We start from the raw sequence: 19,176 nt of genomic DNA on the forward strand, positions 1-19,176 counted from the left end.
ATTCTGTATACCAACTGGTAGATCATTTATGTAGACAATAAACATCACTGGTGCAAGAACTGAACCCTGTGGTACTCCACTTGTGACATTTCTCCAGTCCGATACATTGCCTCTGATCACAGCCCTCATTTTTCTATCAGTCAGAAAATTTTTCATCCATGTTAGAAGCTTACCTGTCACTCCTCCAATATTTTCCAGTTTCCAGAACAACCTCTTATGTGGAACTCTGTCGAAAGCCTTTTTTAGGTCCAGATAGATGCAGTCAACCCAACCATCTCTTTCCTGTAATATCTCTGTTGCTCGATCATAGAAACTGAGTAAATTCGATACACAGGATCTTCCAGATCGAAAACCATACTGTCTGTCTGATATTATATCATTTCTCTCCAGGTGTTCTACCCATTTAGTTTTAATTATTTTTTCCAATATTTTGACTATGACACTTGTCAATGATACCGGTCGATAATTAAGGGGGTCTTCCCTGCTTCCACTTTTGTAGATTGGAACTATGTTAGCCTTTTTCCACACATCAGCTACAACTCCTGTATACAGGGATGCCTGAAAAATCAGTTGAAGAGGAATGCTGAGCTCAGGTGCACATTCTCTCAGAACCCATGGTGAAACTCCATCTGGACCAACTACTTTGTTCTTATTTAGCTCCTTGAGCATTTTTTCCACTTCATCTCTAGACACCTCTATGTGCTCTATGTTGTTCTCTGGAATTCTTATTTATTTATTTATTTATTTATTCATATACAAGAATGTACATAAGGAATGTGAGGATACAAATATGGTAATTACAGTCTTGTAAAGCCACTAGTACGCACAGCGTTTCGGGCAGGTCCTTAATCTAAGAAAATTTTAAGGAGGTAAATACTTGCAAAATTTATAGACAAAAAAATGATAACAGATTACATGAAATGAAAAAGAAAGAAGATGAGAGAAAATTGTAGGTACAGTATATTAAAGCACATAGGTAGCTAAGATTGATTGCAATGACAGCTTGAATGGTAGTTGACAAAAAATAGGTAGGCACAATACAGCAGAAACAATATAAGATTGATTGCAATGACAGTTTGAATGGTAGTTGACAAAAATTGGTAGTCACAATACGGCATATGGCTAGCACATAAAAGAAGACAGCAATGAACACAATGATAAGGTTGTTTGATATTACATAAACATTAGGAGATTGGGTAACACTAGGTACAGAGCAAATTTAAAGCTCAGTGTAGGAAACTAAGAAGATGAAGTTAGGTACTTTTTGGTTTTGCTTTTAAATAAGGCAAAAGTTTTACAGTTTTTCAATTCACTAGGGAGTGAGTTCCATAGACTAGGTCCCTTAATTTGCATAGAGTGTTTACACAGATTAAGTTTGACCCTGGGGATATCAAAGAGATATTTATTTCTGGTGTGGTGATAATGGGTCCTATTACATCTGTCCAGGGAGAGTTTCAGAGCATGGTTGCATTTAAGAACAGGGTTTTGTAAATGTAGTTGACACAAGAGAATGTGTGGAGGGAGTTAATATTTAGCAAGTTTAGGGATTTAAACAAGGGAGCTGAGTGTTGTCTGAAGCAGAGTTAGTTATTATTCTGATAGATTTTTGCTGTGTGATGATGGGCTTAAGGTGGTTTGCAGTGGTAGACCCCCATGCACAGATACCATAATTAAGATAGGGGTAGATTAGTGCATAATATAGTGAGAGGAGAGCAGAGTTAGGAACATAATATCTGATTTTGGAGAGTATACCAACTGTCTTAGAGACTTTCTTAGTTATGTGTTGAATGTGGGTGCTGAAGTTGAGTCTCTTGTCTAGGAATAGGCCAAGAAACTTGCCATCATTTTTATTACTCATGTTAATGTTGTCTATCTGTAGCTGAATTGCATTTGATGATTTGCTTCCAAATAAGATGTAGTAAGTCTTTTCGATGTTTAATGTTAGTTTGTTCGTTGACATCCATAAGTGGACTTTTTTTAATTCATTATTCACAACATTATTTAGTGTATGTGGGTTGAGGTTTGAATAGATAAGGGTAGTATCGTCAGCAAACAATATAGGTTTGAGAATATTAGAGACATTAGGCAGATCGTTTATATATATAAGAAATAGAAGAGGTCCTAAGATGCTGCCCTGTGGCACTCCAACGGTAATTGGAATAGTGGAAGAAGTTGTATCATTGATGGTTACATATTGGTGTCTGTCACTAAGATAGGATCGGATGTAGTCAAGGGCAAGGCCTCGGATTCCATAATGCTGGAGTTTAAGTAAGAGGTAGTTGTGATTAACAGTATCAAAGGCTTTTCTTAGGTCAATGAAGAGTCCAATGGAAACTCATTTTTGTCAAGGGCTGAGTAGATAACGTCAAGGAGACTAATGATTGCATCGTTGGTGCTCTTTTGGGACGGAAGCCAAACTGGCAGGGGCTGAGTATGTCGAATTTTACGAGGTAGGAATAGAGCTGTTTGTAAATAATTTTTTCAAATATTTTTGATAGAATGGGTAGATTTGATATTGGTCTATAATTGTTTATGTCCGCCGGATTGCCTCCTTTATGGACTGGCGTTACTCTTGCTTTTTTGAGGATATCAGGGATGGTGTGACACTATAGATTTGTTGAACAGTAGTGCTATGGGTGGGGCAAGGGCATGGGAGGCTCTCTTCTACACAATGGACGGAATTTCACTGGTGTTCCCTGCTTGGTTTTTAGAGAGTGTATGATGGACACAACATCTGCCGGGCTGATTGGTGAAAGGAGAAGAGAGTTTGGATAGCTGCCTGAGAGATATGTGTTAATATGTGTCTGAGTCTGTGGGATTTTACTGGCAAGATTAGCACCAACCGATGAAAAGAAACTATTAAATTCATTTGCCATTTCTAAATCAGTTGACGGTATATCCCCATCCTTGTAGAGTTTTATTTAGTTATGTGAGTGTTGTTTAGTTCCTAGGATACTAGAGATAGTTTTCCAAGTGCTCTTCATGTTGCCTTTTGCTTCATTGAATCTATTCACATAATATGCAAGTTTTGCCTTTCTTATGATACTGGTAAGCATTGATGAGTACCTTTTAGCTACTTCCTTTGAAACTAGGCCAATCCTAACATTCTTTTCATATTCATGTTTCTTGTTGATTGAGTTGAGAATGCCACTTGTGAGCCATGGATTGTTTAATCTTTTGTCAGTTACTTGCTTGGTAAGAAGGGGACAATGAAGGTTGTAGAGGCTTAGAGTTTTGGAGAGGAAGAGGTTAGCTAATGAATTTATATCATGGGTATTATTGAATTCAGAATCCCAGTTCATATTGTGAAGTGCCTCTGTAAGATTGTCTAAAGCTGATTTACTGTGTAGCCTAAATGAAAGTTTCTTGCTTTTTGGCGGTGTTATGTCCATGTTCGCTATGAGAAAGGTAGGATAGTGGTCAGTTGTTCTGTCGTAGATTATACCAGATACAAGGGGAGCTGTTATGTTTGTCCATATGTGGTCCAGGGTAGTGGCTGATATTTGAGTGACTCGGGTAGGTTTGGTGATTGTGGGGATTAGCATACAGGAGTTCATGCTGTTAAGGAAATAGTCAACTTGAGAGCAATTTTGTTGACCCAGGTCAATATTAAAGTCTCCTCCCAGAATGATGTGGTTTTTGTTGAGATTGTTGTTTATAATAAGATTCCTTAGGTTGTCTGAGAAAGAAGCTATGTTAGTATTGGGAAATCTATAGATGGCTCCAATAGTCAAAGAGGATTTAAGGGATTTAATTGTAAACTGAGCAAAAGTATATTCACAGTAGTCATCTCTGTCACTAATAACACTGTTGCAGATAAATGTATCTCGATAATATATAGCTGTGCCACCACCTTTTTTATTAGGCCTACAGTTATGAATGGCTTTATAACCAGCTAGGTTGTAGAGTTGGGTATAGTCTTTATTTAGCCAAGTTTCTGTTAAAATAATGAACGATAGGTTAGTACCTATTGCTGTGAGTAATGCATTTAAATCGTCAAAATGTTTACCAAGTGATCTAACATTTTGGTTATAAACTGATAGACAGGTGCTATTTTGAAGTTTGTTTTTAGCCTGGTGTGCTGTGAAATACTTGCAATAATGATGATCAATGTGCTGGTTGGTGTAGATATGAGACAGAAGATTTTGATCAGGATCAATATCAGTGTGCATAGAGATGCAGAGGGATCACGATACAAGATACACGATAAAGCAAAACACAAGAATAAAAGCAAATACAATAAAATAGTAACAATTTAGAAGTAAAATAAAGATCCAATAGATAGCCAGGGAGGACACAGAAGTTACATAAAATAAAAAACAAAAAATCAGTAGACTGACAATATAAATGTCAAATAAAAAATAATAAGAAAAATAATAATCATAAAAAAATGATCTTGAAGATAATTAGCTTAGTAATGGTTATTTAACAGGGTAATAAAAAGCCCTAGGTTTAGTGACAAGGGGATTAACTTAGAACAAATAATTAAGAGTATAAAACAGGCAAAGATGACAAACAAAAAACATCAAATAAAAATAAAAATAAACACCTTTGGAAAGGAAAGGCAGAGCTTAAGTACACTTTGGTTGTATGTGAGACTACAAATTATGTTCTGGTTATTCAGCTGATATCCCACAGTCATCCAGGAAAGAAGTGAGGTGTGCTTCAGTGGTTATGACATAAGCTTTTCCAGAGTCAGTCTTCGTAGCTATTATTTTACCATCGCGCACAAAACAATGTTTAATAGCAGTGGATCTTTTGCAAATTCCACGTAGTTTAAATAAGAGATTTTGTCTGAATCTGGTAAGACATTCGTTCACATAAACATTCCCGCTGGAAAATTGAAAATAGTCATTAACAATAGAACTTTGTGTTAAATAGAGAATAAACGGGAGGCAGCGTGTGAGCCAGTGAAGAGGCTTTATGTACATGCATGTATTAGGAAAAAAAACAAAAAAATAGTGAACGGTGATTCGTGGAACAGTGATGTGGAACGGGTATCAAAACAACATATAAGTTGGAAGTGAATATTATAAATATAGAATACTAGAAATATAAAATAGTGGCAAGAGGCGGCATCAGCGGTTATAAATCGGGTAACTGGAAACTGGTGACATCAACCTGGGCCACAAGAGGTCACACTGTACTGACCGGGGGACCAGCCTCGCTACCTACGCTAAGTAACCTGCCATAAAGTTTGAACAAAATAACATACATAATATTACAAATATACGGTATACATATAATATTATAAATATTAAACATATAATATATATATACATATATATATTGTTACAACTATACAATATACATATAATATTATAAATATATAGATATATACAACAAAACAAGGCAATATGGGAGTAAATAAACAAATTTGTGGCCACTGTAACAACTTCTTAAAGACGAAGGTAACGGGAATTGAATGTTATATCTGTAAGACTAGATTCCATTCGGCTTGTACAGGAGTGAGTAACACTACGGCATTGAGAGCTGGCCACTTGCTCTGGGTGTGGTAAAAAATGACCTGCCAGCTTGGAATATCCCTAAAAAACCTCCTAGATAACATGACGCATGATCGGAAAACATCATTCATTGGAAGCCTACCAGCCATCCAGAAGGAGTGGGAAAGGAACAACAAAATAATATACAAGGGCGGAGGATATAGTCAGGGATGAAACTGAGGCTGAAACTCGGAAGTTGTAAACTCTGACTCGTAGGCCAGGATGTAGATGACAGTAAACTAGAAAGTGTAACAGACAGCTCGATAGGTACAGACACTACGACGGTTCCCGATAGAGCAATTCAGAACAGAAGGACAGACTTATGCAAATTTTATGCAAAGGGCATATGCAGACATAGATATGCTGGTAATAAGAAAGGATTAGAATGCAGTTACCAACATCCCAAAAAATGTTTAAATATGCTTAGGAAAGGTGAGTGTCGATTTGGATCAATATGTAGGTTTTTCCATCCTGACATGTGTCAAACCTCACTGGAGGACAGAAAATGCTATGACCTCAGCTGCCCACACTTTCACGTGAAAGGCACGGAACGCTACATAAGAGTGGCAAGCAGGATAATGAATTTAGAGGAAACTCTATAAATTTTTTATACCAGACCGGCAGAGAATTCAAAAGGAGCAGCATGGAGAGTGTATGGAACTGGATGCCAGATCCACTTGCATTCCAGAATTACAGATACAATTACCCACCGAAAGGGAACTACAACTACGACAGACAACTGCCCTACAACAATCAGTACTGGTCAGAACAAACTCATTATGTCCACGCATAATGGGCTTGCCGAAAAAGTCTCCCATTCAAACTATCACTAATAGAGTAACCTCATTCATCTTTGCCAACATACAAGGACTAAAAACAAGACAACAAATAACAAAGTACAGTTCATAAATGGCCTCCTCACGGAGTCAAATGCAGTATTTGGAGCTTCACAGAAACCCATGCAGGGGAATTGTTTGGACAGTGAGATCTGGATTCCAGGATATAACCTATACAGGTGCGATAGGAAAATTAGGTCACATGGAGGAGTGGGTCTGTATATTAGGGAAGACCTTGTATGCTCGGAGCTCCTAAACGTTACAAATGATGTGGTAGAGGTACTGGGATTAAAAATAGAGAAATAAATTTAGTGATTATACTAATATACAAACCACCAGATGCAACGGCTGAGGAATTCACAGAACAGATAAGCAAAATAGAGAATAGCCTTGATAATTTGGAGAACCCGATACCTGATATTATCTTCCTAGGTGACTTCAACTGGCCTAGTCGCAGGTGGAAAATAACAAACAATAATATTATACCAGGAAATCTATCAGGACCTAACCAACCACAGATTAGAGAACTACTTAGATTCTGTGACAAATTTTCACTCAATCAGCAGATATCGGAGCCAACGAGAAATGAAAATATTCTAGATCTGGTCTTTACGAACAATGAAGATATTATCAGAGACATTACGATATCAGATACCACATATTCAGATCACAAGCTCATATAAGTGAAAACGACCATCAATACTCAGAATAGACCTAAAACGTTGATAAAGCGAGAGGGGCTATTCAGTAAATTCAATTTTAATAATAAAAGGATAGACTGGGAGATAATAAACAGGGAACTTACAAACATTCCATGGGGAACTGTTTCTAAGTAATACAAGTCCTACAGAAGGAATAGAAAAACTGACTTCAGAAGCGTATCAAGTCTGTCTGAAACATGTTGCTTTGAGGAAAGCCAGAAAGAGATCTAACGTAGAAAGAGAACGCAGACGACACTATAAACGCAGGAAAAAATAACGGAACTGCTTATGCAGACACGAATTTCCCGTCAAAGAAGGAATAATTTAAATAGGGAGATTGAAGAAATCGAGCGGAAATTGAAACACTCATATGAAACTGAAGAAAGGCAGTTAGAACAGAAAGCCATTCAGGAAATAAAGAAAAATCCAAAATATTTCTTCTCATATGCGAAATCAAAAGCAAAAACCACTGCCAGTATTGGACCTATTCGTACAAGTGAAGGTTCATACACGGAGGATGACAAAGAAATTAGTGAAATCCTAAAAAAGCAGTATGAGGACATGTTTAGCACTCCAATAAATAACATGAAGGTGGAAGATCCAGACAATTTCTTTATGCGGGATATTCAAACCCCTGTAAATATAACTGATATAAACACGAGCACACTAAATTTTGAAAAAGAAATTGAAAACATGCCCATGCACTCGGCCCCAGGTCCAGACTCATGGAATTCAATATTTATAAAGAAATGCAAAGTGCCGGTAGCACAGGCACACAGAATAGTGTGGAGGAAGAGCTTGGACACGGGGGAGATACCAGATGCACTTAAAGTAGCAGACATAGCCCCTCTACACAAGGGAGGGAGCAAAGCATTGGCAAAAAATTATAGACCAGTTGCACTAACATCGCACATCATAAAAGTATTTGAGAGAGTGATTAGGAGTCAGGTCACCAATTTCATGGAGACCAATGACCTTCACAACCTAGGCCAACATGGATTTCGAGCGGGAAGATCGTGCCTCTCACAGCTACTTGAGCACTACGACAAAGTCACTGAGGCATTAGAAGAGAAACAGAATGCTGATGTGATATACACGGACTTCGCAAAGGCTTTCGATAAATGTGACCATGGCGTGATAGCACACAAAATGAAGTCAATGGGAATAACCGGTAAAGTAGGACGCTGGATACTCAGTTTTCTGTCAAACAGGACTCAGCGAGTAACTGTCAACCATATAAAATCTAGTCCAAGTGCAGTGAAAAGCTCTGTACCTCAGGTTACAGTCCTTGCACCACTGCTTTTCCTTATTCTCATAATCAGATATAGACAAAAATACAAGTCACAGCTTCGTATCATCCTTTGCAGATGACACAAAAATCAGTATGAAAATTACCTCGGCTGAGGACATTGAAAAACTTCAAGCTGATATTAATAAAGTTTTCGACTGGGCATCAGAAAATAACATGATGTTTAACAGTGATAAATTCCAGGTACTCAGGTACGGTAAAAATGAGGACCTTAAACATAATACAGAGTACAAAACACAATCAAATGTACCCATAGTAGGAAAACAGCATGTAAAGGATTTGGGAATAATAATGTCTGATGACCTAACGTTTAAGGAGCATAACCAAGCAAATATTGCGACAGCCAGAAAAATGATAGGATGGATTACGAGAACTTTCAAATCCAGGGATCCCATCACAATGGTTGTACTCTTTAAGTCACTTGTGTTGTCCCATCTTGAGTACTGTTCAGTACTCACTTCCCCCTTCAGAGCAGGAGAGATTGCTGAAATAGAGGGAATACAGAGAACATATACGGCACGCATAGATGCAATAAAGCACCTAAATTATTGGGATCGTCTCAAAGCCCTCCAAATGTACTCACTAGAAAGAAGACGAGAGAGATATCAAATAATATACACCTGGAAGATACTGGAGGGCCAAGTACCAAATCTACACAGTAAAATAACAACGTACTGGAGTAAACGATATGGAAGAAAATATAGAATAGAACCAGTGAAGAGCAGAGGTGCCATAGGCACAATCAGAGAACACTGTATAAACATCAGAGGTCCGCGGTTGTTCAACGTCCTCCCAGCAAGCATAAGAAATATTGCCGGAACAACTGTGGACATTTTCAAGAGGAAACTAGATTTATTCCTCCAAGGAGTGCCGGACCAACCGGGCTGTGGTGGGTATGTGGGCCTGCGGGCCGCTCCAAGCAACAGCCTGGTGGACCAAACTCTCACAAGTCAAGCCTGGCCTCGGGCCGGGCTTGGGGAGTAGAAGAACTCCCAGAACTCCATCAACCAGGTATCAACCAGGTATCAACATTGGATTTCCTAGCGACTGCAGCAGTGATAAGGTCTGACTTGCGGGAGCAGCTAACTAACTTCACCCGTATCTTTATCATGTTGTTTGTACCAGATGATTTGGTACCCACTCTATAAGCTGACTTAATGTCTCTTGCTTCGATTGAATAATTCAACTTAGTACGCAATTCCTGGATCACGATGGCAGTACAGTCTTCTCTGTCAGTTTCATGGGGAAAATCCTGTGATGAGATGATGACAGAATCAAGGAGCTTGAGTTGGTCTGATTCGTCTTGGGTTGCAGTGTGTTGCTATTGTAGGGAGTTAAAATGGTTCTCTAACTTTTGTAGCATCTCTTCTTGCTTCTTAGAGGTTTCTGCTGGTTTAAAGTTAGTAACCGAGATCTGAAGAGAGCTTAATTCCTGTTCGAGGTGGCCGACTCTGGCAGACAGATCTTGGTTAATCTTGTGCATGGCCAAAGCATCACTCTGAAGCTTCATTATCAGGTCCGACTGCTCTATTGTATCTGGTTCCCTGAAGATTTCGTTTTGCACAAACACACTTTGGAACTTTTCGTTTAATGTTTCACACATTTCCTTTTCATTTTCCGTGAATCTATTTCCCATTTTCAACCTCTGAATATTATCCTTTACCTGCAATTTGTTGTTTATGAATTTATAGAACAGACCTGGTTCTGTTTTGCATTTGTCTGCAATCCCTTTTTCAAAATTTCTTTCTGCCTCTCTCCTCACTGCCGTGTAGTTGTTTCTCGCATCTTTGTATCGCTGATATGTTTGGGGGTTCGGCCTCTTCCTGTATTGATTCCATTTCTGTGTCTTTTGGTCTCTGGCCCTCTCGCACTTTCTGTTGAACCAATCCTGTTTCCTAGTTCTGATTCTCTGTTTTGGTATAAATTTTTTTGTGCCTTTATCATATATTTCACAAAACCTGACATACATCTCATTCACTTCCTTGCCTAGCAACAAGTCTGTCCAATTATACTCACTAAAAAAATTTCTAAGGTTGCCATAATGTCCTCTCCTAAAGTCAGGTTTTTCATTTGCATCGACCATCATATTTTCTTCCAGATTATAACGCATTGCATACTTTATTCCCAAAAAGACATGGTCACTTTTACCCAAGGGAGGAAGGTACTGAATGTCAAATATTTCTTCCTCCTTCCTGGTAAATATCAAATCTAGCATGGAGGGAACGTCCCCTTCCCTCATCCTCGTAGCTTGTTTAACATGTTGATACAAGAATGTTTCCAGGATGAGGTTTACAAATTTACAGGTCCAGAAATCTTCTGTTTTAGCTTCACATGCTTCCCAGTCTATGGATTTCAAGTTGAAGTCGCCGACTATCAACAGTCGTGAACTATCGTTATCCGCTCTCGCTATGATCTCTCTCATTATTGTTACAAGACCTTCTCGTTTACTATCTAGCTCCTCCTTTGACCATGTGCTGCTTAACGGTGGACTATATGCATTTATGATCATTAGTTTATCATCCTCATGGCAGATCTCTAGTGCTATTATGTCAACTTCTTGTGGATTGGCAGTCATTATTTCGTTCACCTTTAGGTGTTCTTTCACCAGCACAGCAACGCCACCGCCTTTCCTGATTTTTCTGTCCCATCTCCAAATTGAGTAGCCCCTTGGGAATATGACCTCATTTAAAATAGCATCTTCAAGTTTTGTCTCCGTGAATGCAACAATGTCTGGTGTCTGCAGCTGTATTATATCACTTAACTCCAGTATCTTTGATCTTACTCCATCTATGTTGGTGTATGCAATCTTGAGGAACTTGTTCCCCCTCTTCTTATTTTTCACTCCCCCTTTCTCTAATGATTTTGTTGGTTTGCCTTTATGTACCTGTTACGGACCCGAGCCCAGCGTCCGAGCACGGAGCAGTGACGACTGCGCCATCTGTGGGTCAGCTCCCGAAACCCCCTCCAAAAGGACGACGCCATCTAGTGAGGACAAGATATACTGGCCACAAGGGCTAGTTTCCAGTCCTGATCAGCTCATAACACAGCCGCTGCTGACCTCTGGTGAGGTGGAGCTTAGACAGCAACGCCATCTATGGAGTGGATAGGTGGGCGTTTGTGTCTAAGCCTGTAAGTGAGGTGCCCTAGAGTGTCCCTATTACTGATGACGTGTCTGATTACAGAGTCGACCTGGGACTGCTGTAATGGAAGTTGGATCAGTCTACCCAAGGCAGCCGTCTTGTCTCCAAGTATTTGCTGCAGCAGCTGTGAGTCACCCCCCAGATGAACACTGTGGTGTTAGCCTGCCTGTGACGGGGCAGTTGAGGGATTGTCGTACCCGGGACTGACTGGTGGAGACGCTTAACCACTGGGGTGTTGTAGTGAGGAGAGTGACCTGTGGGATCACACGAGGCTCCTGACTAGGGTTCGCGACCTTAGTATCGATCGTGGAGTGGCCTAACCAGCGTTGCTGATTGGAACCTGCCAGCTACAGGCTGGATTTTGTGGTTGAAGGCCTCCACGACGGTGCCCCCAGTGGAACTGTGATTTGGCTGGCCTGTGGACAGGGTAGACTCAAGAGAATCGAAGGATTCGTCGTGAGGCCACCAGAGGACTAAGACCTTAGCATCGTCGAGCACCGTGGAACACTCCGTGTCTTCAGAAGAAGACAACGTTGTACATAATAGTGTTTAACCCCCCCCCCCCCCCTGTGTAACCTTTTATATATTATTTATGGTGACGGTAATAATTATATTATTAAGTTTTTGCCTTTATTTTTCTTCCCCTTTAATTTACTTGCGTTACGGATCACATCCCTTGAAAGCCACTATTAGCTTGGGGCCGGATACCCTACCTCTAACAACATCAGAGAAAGAACCCGATTGCGACCCTAGAGGGCCGTAACATAATTGGCATCCCCAGCGGAATCCGTCCCCTTGTCAAGTATGTTTGACAGGGGTGGTGAAGTGGCGTAATCCCTGTAAATAATTCCCCTTGTGTGTGACTATTAGGACGTTATACGTCCTGTGCGGTGCTCGGAGTGACTAAGTGCAATATTGTGCAGTGCGGTGCTCGCTGTGATTAAGTGCAATATTGTGCAGTGCGGTGCTAGCTGTGATTAAGTGCAATATTGTGTAGTGCGTTGCTCGCTGTGATTAAATGCAATATTGTGTAGTGCGGTGCTCGGTGTGATTAAGTGCAATATTGCGTAGTGCGGTGCTCGGTGTGATAACGTGCAACATTGTATAGCGAAGTGCTCACTGTGATTAAGTGTAATATTGTGTAGTGCGGTGCTCGGTGTGATTCAGTGCAATATTGTAGAGCGAGGTGCTCGCTGTGATTAAGTGCAATATTGTGTAGTACGGTGCTCGGTGTGATTCAGTGCACTATTGTAGAGCGAGGTGCTCGCTGTGATTACGGGCAATATTGTGTAGCGCGGTGCCCGGTGTAATTACGTGCAATATTGGCAAGTGCAGTGTTTGGCATGATAAAGTGCAATATTGACGTAGAACAGTGCTCGGTGCGTTAAGTGCTAACGAAAGCGGTGTTAAGTGCTAGTGTTCCATCTTGGTGACAATGGCAGAAAAATCGACCATCGACGATCTGGACGATGTTCAGGCTTTTCTGAACAGGGAGGACTGTCTTGCCAGATTAAAATACCTGGGCAAACAGGAACTCGTACTGGTGAGAGCCTACCTGGAGATCAAGATACGTGCCAGTGATTCCCGTGTGGAGATCTTGTCCAAGGTTCACCGGCATTTGAAGGCCGAAGAAAAACAGGAAAATGAGGCACTAGGTACAAAAGAAGGTGAGGAAATAGCTTCCACTGAAAAGGAAGATAAAGGCAGCGACATTGACAGCGATGCAGGTGAGCTGAATATTAGCTTGCTAACAGTCAAAATGCGTGCCTTGGAAATAAATCGCGAGATAGAATGGAAGAAATTAGAAATGGAAAGAGAGAGACAAGATAAAAAATTAGAGATAAGGCGTTTAGAATTAGAACGAGAAGAAAGAAGAGAAGAGTGAGAAAGGGAAGAGAAACAGCGAGAGAGAGAAGAAAAAGAAAGACAGAGACAACATGAACTAGAAGTATTGCGGTTAGGTGGTGGGAGGCAAAGAATGGAAACAAGTGTTTTTCGATCCGGTAAGGAACATCAAAATGGTCCCAAAATTCAATGAGAAGGAAGTGTCGAAGTTCTTCGCGGCCTTCGAGAAAGTCGCTGCCTCTTTGGAGTGGCCAAGGGAGAATTGGGCCATCATGATACAGTCAGTCTTGACTGGGAAGGCCCAAATCGCCTACTCCACGTTGTCCCTTGACGACTCCGGCGATTATGACAAGGTGAAGGTCGTGCTCATGGCGTACCAATTGGTACCTGAGGCTTACAGGCAGAAGTTTAGAAACCTGAAGAAGACCTCAGAGCACACTTTCACTGAATTCGCGACCATCAAGGAGCGACTTTTCCAGGAATGGTGTGCCTCTCGGAAGGTGGAGACCAAAGAAGACCTCGAGCAGCTCATACTGTTAGAGGACTTCAAAGACTGTCTGTCTGGAGACCTGAAGACATACTTAGAGGAACAGCAGGTAGAGACCTTACGTGCGGCAGCCACTATGGCTGAAGAGTACATCTTAACGCATAGGCCTTCTGCTAAGTATGTCCCGAGGAATTACCCACGCCAGTTTGACAAACCTCATCAGGAAGAAGAGAGACCCGTCCCACAAAGCGCTGTGAAGACGCCCCCAAGTAGCCCTCGAAGGACCAGTCCTAACAGTCCGAAACACCGGAGTCCGAGGAGGAATATGGTGTGCTGAACTTGTGGGCAGAAAGGGCATGTAGCTGCTATGTGTCGAGGCAGAAGAGGTAACGGCCCTCGTAGGAAGGTGATGTTGATGAGCTGTGTGACACCACCAGCAGGAAGCCAGTCTACGACTACGCAGGAAGGACCAAGTTTGTTCGCCCCTCACACTTCAAGCGGGTACGTAACGAGTGATCACACTGGTAGATCAGTTGTAGTGCTCAGAGATAGTGGAGCAGCCCAGTCCCTGATCGTGGGTAGCTCGTTACCCGAGGGAGTGAGTGTGGATGGGAGACAAAAGGTTGTCCTGGTTGGGTTTCCTAGGACGCAGTACATCGCCCCCTTAGTGCCGGTACATCTCGACTCGTCTTACTTCAGCGGCACATGTGCGTTGGCAGTAGTCGATACCCTGCCTATAGCTGGGATCGACGTGATACTAGCCAACGACTTGGTGACAGATTGGAGCAACAATCTTCCCAAGGTCGCGGACGAGTCAGCCGGAACAGCAAGGTCTGAGGTAATAGAAGGCAGTGGTAATGTCCAGGTACAGTCAGGCCCGGAATCAGGTAACATGTTTAATTTGTCCTCTACCCGACAGATCGAGAACGTTCTAGCAGAGTCTCCTGAATCGTTTCCCGACAAGAAGCATGAGGTTATGATGGCAGAAGCGACTGAGCGAGAAGAGAGGCCTCGTGTGCAAGTACCCACGGATACCAAAGAGTCTGGAGCGAAGGCGGATGTGTACTTGCGGTATGGCAAGGTACAGCGTTCATTGAACCAGCCAGAGATTCCCCAGACGTCGGAGGTATGTGAAGTATGTACGAAGGTTCTAGTGCCCTCTTCGGTCCAAACCAGGCTAATGGTTATAGCCGGCTATGGACATTTGAAGCTCAGGAAACTTGTCCCTAAGTTAACCAAATGTTTCTTAGCGGTATTTTGTTTTATTCTCGTGTGTACTCTCAGTAAGGACCAGTGGACGACCCGACAGATGATGGCTCCCATGAACATGGTGAAGAGATCCCAGGGATTAGAGGCATGCACTGTGAGTGTTGCAGTCGAAGAAGGGACCTGGAAGGTGATGGTAGATACGGGAGGTATGAGATGTGACATTAAGAGTGTTTCCGACAGGTTGACACCCCCGCGTGATTGCTGAGCCTAAATGCAGCGTTATACGGAACGTAGGTCGACCTGACGGTGGCAGAGCGAATGCCACCCTTGATGCACGAGCAGCCCTGTTGGGACTAGGTGTGGGCCTAGTAGAGAAGTATGCTGTGAGTACTGATTTAACTGTCGCTGTGACTCTAAATAATCCGACCCCTGTATTCCAGGTTCCCGTCTCCCTGAAGGACTACCGGACCGGTACTAGAAATGCCGTCTGTAACCAGCCATCAACGGTGCCACGACACAGGGAGGTGTCGAGTCGCCCCAGATCGTGTCTACACCGATCCTTACTGAAGAGATGTGAGATTATACTCCGGATTGACATCTCGGTGAAGGTGTGGGATGTTGCAACAGGCAGGTCATTGCCTACCATCTTCAAGTTTCATCTGTGCCAGAGTTTCCCGTTCGGACAGTTCTGTGGACAAGACATCCTCGCCATTCCAGTTCTTAGAGTACGTGAGTTCGTGTGGAGTTGTATCCACGTACTAATTTGGTTTGTGTTTTTCTTTATAGAAACCCAAACCAAATTCTTTTTGGTGGGGAGGTGTTACGGACCCGAGCCCAGCGTCCGAGCACGGAGCAGTGGCGACCGCGCCATCTGTGGGTCAGCTCCCGAAACCCCCTCCAAAAGGACGACGCCATCTAGTGAGGACGAGATATACTGGCCACAAGGGCTAGTTTCCAGTCCTGATCAGCTCATAACACAGCCGCTGCTGACCTCTGGTGAGGTGGAGCTTAGACAGCAACGCCATCTATGGAGTGGATAGGTGGGCGTTTGTGTCTAAGCCTGTAAGTGAGGTGCCCTAGAGTGTCCCTATTACTGATGACGTGTCTGATTACAGAGTCGACCTGGGACTGCTGTAATGGAAGTTGGATCAGTCTACCCAAGGCAGCCGTCTTGTCTCCAAGTATTTGCTGCAGCAGCTGTGAGTCACCCCCCAGATGAACACTGTGGTGTTAACCTGCCTGTGACGGGGCAGTTGAGGGATTGTCGTACCCGGGACTGACTGGTGGAGACGCTTAACCACTGGGGTGTTGTAGTGAGGAGAGTGACCTGTGGGATCACACGAGGCTCCTGACTAGGGCTCGCGACCTTAGTATCGATCGTGGAGTGGCCTAACCAGCGTTGCTGATTGGAACCTGCCAGCTACAGGCTGGATTTTGTGGTTGAAGGCCTCCACGACGGTGCCCCCAGTGGAACTGTGATTTGGCTGGCCTGTGGCCAGGGTAGACTCAAGAGAATTGAAGGATTCGTCGTGAGGCCACCAGAGGACTAAGACCTTAGCATCGTCGAGCACCGTGGAACACTCCGTGTCTTCAGAAGAAGACAACGTTGTACATAATAGTGTTTAACCCCCCCCTGTGTAACCTTTTATATATTATTTATGGTGACGGTAATAATTATATTATTAAGTTTTTACATTTATTTCCCTTCCCCTTTAATTTACTTGCGTTACGGATCACATCCCTTGAAAGCCACTATTAGCTTGGGGCCGGATACCCTACCTCTAACAACATCAGAGAAAGAACCCGATTGCGACCCGAGAGGGCCGTAACAGTACCACTTTACTGGCCTGCCTACCCCTATCACTTTGTAGAAAAAAAGAATTGATTTCGTCTTCATTCCTACTCTCATTTAAATGTTTTGCCTCGGCGAGGTTCAGTTTCAGCTTCTCTCTATCTTCTTTTGAAAGATCTTGTCTTAACGACCACACTTTCCCATCCTCATCACTTTGTAATTTTCTAGCATTCCTTAATACTTCTTCCATTTGTTTGGTACCATTTAGGGTGATCCTCAAAGGTCGATCTTTCCCTTTTACATATCTGCCTATTCGCCTGTAGTCGCAGACATTCTCTATGGTTGTAAGACCTTCCACGAGGCCAACAATTTTATCTACTACTTTTTCTTCTTCTACAGCTCTTTCTGACCTAGATGTTATCTCCTTTTCCTTGCAGCCAAAAATGATCAGGGACTTACTCCGATCAACTGTGTTTTGCACCAACTTCGGGTTAGATGCCAATTCTTTCCTCACTTCTAGCCTAATGTTTATTTTATCTTGGTTGCTGCAGTGTTTGACTTCCTTTACTGCTGCTTCTATTTTTTCCTTCTCCTTGGCCACTTGTGCATAAGTGAGTTGCATATCTTTCTTGCACTGTTCTATTCCCTGTGTAACTTCCTCCATCTGTGCTGACAAAAGCTGTTTCTCCTGTTGAAATTCCTTACCTAACCTATTGTAGTCATTTATGTTTAAATTTACTTTAATTTCTTCCAAAGCTATTTTTAAGAATTTAATTTCTTCTTCCATGGCTTTGCAATTAGTTTCCAATTGAATCTTATCCTTGCGCAAGTCTTTCAATACACCCTCAAGACGTACAACATACATGCTATTTAAATGGTCATTACTTTCTTTCAATTTACTAATTATTTCTACATGGGAGGTCACAATAGTATCTAATTTTACCACCTTGTTGAATAGACTGGTTATCTCAATGCTTTCTTCACTGAATCCAGCAAAATCAAGCTCTGTTTTGTATTTCCTCTTGCAGGCGGCCATCTTGAATGTTGTTCTCTGCACTGTAAACACTAGGGGTAATGTCACCAATGTTATGACCCTTATGTTCTTCAAACAATAGGGTCTGAATTGCACTGACTGAGCACAGTCTTTCAACACTGTGTGGGACAGGTGTTTGAGAGCCAGAGGCACATGTACTACAAATGGTTGCTCACGCAGTACTAACCCAGCCAGCAGCCCTTGTCTTTCATATTCGTTATAGCAAAAGGTTCGTTCAGTGTTTGTTGGGTAGGCTGCTCCATTATGACAATCTTTCTTTGTTTCAAATGTGTTCCATTTGTTTTGTATTTGTCACTTACGTCTCAATAATGGAGCAGCCTACCCGACAAACAGTGAACGAACCTTTATGGCATTTGTCCATTTTTCAAATTGTTTCAACAGTTCTTTTTATTTTTCGTTTTTTTTTTTATTTAAGAAACATGGAGGAGCCGACCTGTAGACCACCGAACAAACCTTTTTGACATTTGTACTGGTTTTCAAAATTCTTCATTTTTTTTTATTATTTACGTTTTTTGTATGTAAGAAACATGGAGCAGCCTACCTGCCGACCACCGAACGAACCTTTTGCTATAAGACAAATGAAAAATAAATATTTAACACATTTGAAATAAGGAAAATGTCATAATGGTTTATTCAGTGTATGTAAGGTAGGCTTCTCCATTATTGAGACGTAAATGACAAATACAAAACAAATTGAACACATTTGAAACAAAGAAAGATTGTTATAATGGAACAGCCTACCTGCCGAACACCGAACGAACCTTTTTGACATTTGTTGTATATCAGACATTTCATTTCTTTTTTCCTACAAAAACGTTAATGCTTTGCAACATCTCAGCAGTCACCCTTTTATATCCCAGCATTATTAGCATCTTTAAACAAGAACAACATAATTTATGTGCATCGTCGGAGTCGGAGTCTAAGAATGTGCAAGAAGCAGCGCGACCCCACCATGTGGTGTTGACGTTACTCAAACCTGCGTTCGTCATACGGGACGATTTGACGCCGATCGGGCCATTCGTTACCCAAAATGTTAATCTTTTGGGGCGATCGTTATGCGAGGTACCACTGTATACCACAATTCACTGTATGGAATAATATTACAGTACTGTAAAAAAAACTAAGAAAAAATCAATCAGAGACATTGAAATAATTAGGTAATAGTATATTTGTGGCAACTGCCATCTGACAGCTTGGGCGGAGTAGACCTCGTCTGGCGAAGGCTCTGCCAACGCCCCTTTTTTGCCATACTTCCCTACCCTATTGCGGCTAAAATATGCCACCTACAATTTTTTTGTT

The sequence above is a fragment of the Procambarus clarkii genome, chromosome 35, assembly GCF_040958095.1.
Source record: "Procambarus clarkii isolate CNS0578487 chromosome 35, FALCON_Pclarkii_2.0, whole genome shotgun sequence".
Classification (NCBI taxonomy): domain Eukaryota; kingdom Metazoa; phylum Arthropoda; class Malacostraca; order Decapoda; family Cambaridae; genus Procambarus; species Procambarus clarkii.